Here is a 1452-nt window from a genome sequence, read left to right on the forward strand (position 1 = left end):
TTTTGCGGTACGCGGGCCTCTCACTGCTGTGGCCTCTCCCGTTGCGGAGCACAGGCTCCAGACGCGCAGGCTTAGCGGCCACGGCCCACGGGCCCAGTCGCTTCGCGGTATGCGGGATCCTCCCGGACCGGGGCACGAACCCGTGTCTGCTGCATCGGCAGGCGGACTCTCAACCACTGCGCCACCAGGGAAGCCCTGTTCATATATTATTGATATTTACCAGTGAAACTTTTCTCAATCTATTTTTATCTTGTTATTGCTAGTCTACAGGAAAGCATTGTTTTTTGTATATTTTCTTGCTAACCTGTTGAAGCTATAAATTCCAACGATTATCAGTTGATTATCTTGGGTTATTCAGGGAAGTCATCAAAATAAAGCTAGGTTTTGTTCCTCGGTATGCAAAATGCATCATTTCTATGCTTTTAAAAAACTGTTTGGGTTAGCACCTCCCCCAAATTTTAAATGAATAATTTTGCATTAGACATCCTATTCCACTTTAGGGGTAAGGCCTCTAGTTTTCCTCTAGTAAAAGAACTTCTGAGGGACGGACGCAACCTTGGGTGTCCCAGCCTTCGCTCGAAGGCCAGCGCATCGGCCGCGATGCCCGGGCTCCGGCGACCGCGGCTTTCGGCCACCGGCTGTCTGGCAGCGCTCTGCGGGATGAGCGCGGCTCACACCACCACCCTGGCCGCGAGCGCGACTACACTCGCGGCTTTACCGACTACCGCCAGCACAGCCTAGGCGCCGCCGCCGCCGCCGCTCCCGCCGGGCACCACTCCAGCCCCAGAAATCTGTGAGAGCCGCAGCACGGTGTTTCCTGTTTTGATGCTAACGCTACCCGTTTGGGGTCAGAATGCAAAGGTAAAAGCTACTGTTCAGATAATCCCACAGTTCGTGATGGCAAGGGGGTGAACAGCACAGAATTCTGTCTTGGGCTCCCTGCCACACCACTGCCAACCAATTCTGCAGCGAAAACCACAACTCCGCCTTTCCCGTCTACAGCCTGCACCACGGCTACTACATCAGGTACAACGGATACCACTTCAACTCCGGCTTCACAACCTGTGCGCAAACTGGCCAGCCAGTTTCGTTGAAGGAACTGTCCTTGTCTTGGGTGTGCAGGCTGTAATTTTCTTTCTCTATAAATTCCGCAAATCGAAAGATTGAAACTACCGCACTCTGTAAACAGACCCGCTAAATTAACACGGACTGGTGTGTAACTCACTGAAACCAAAATATTCTCTTCCAAGATGTGCCACATGGGAGACGCTATTCTAGGATCTTTAATTTTTCAGAGGATGCATATAGGAGCATCGCCCTTGAAGAGAAACCAGTTAAATCTATTTGCTCAACGGGAATATTTAAAATATTCTGCATGAATGCTTGTGGCTGTCTTCTTTTATTTTAAATGGCTGCTGCTGTGTGATTAAGTTCTCTCTTCTTGACATGCCA

At 50.3% G+C, this 1452-nt stretch overlaps 1 pseudogene; it reads left to right on the plus strand.

The window, feature by feature from the left end:
* The first annotated feature begins 600 nt into the window (after positions 1-600).
* On the plus strand, positions 601-1185 carry LOC113630152 (sialomucin core protein 24 pseudogene; annotated as a pseudogene).
* The last annotated feature ends 267 nt before the right edge of the window (positions 1186-1452 follow it).

Source organism: Aethalodelphis obliquidens, unplaced genomic scaffold (assembly GCF_003676395.1).
Source record: "Aethalodelphis obliquidens isolate GAN/ISIS:26980383/991018 unplaced genomic scaffold, ASM367639v1 scaffold29, whole genome shotgun sequence".
NCBI lineage: Eukaryota > Metazoa > Chordata > Mammalia > Artiodactyla > Delphinidae > Aethalodelphis > Aethalodelphis obliquidens.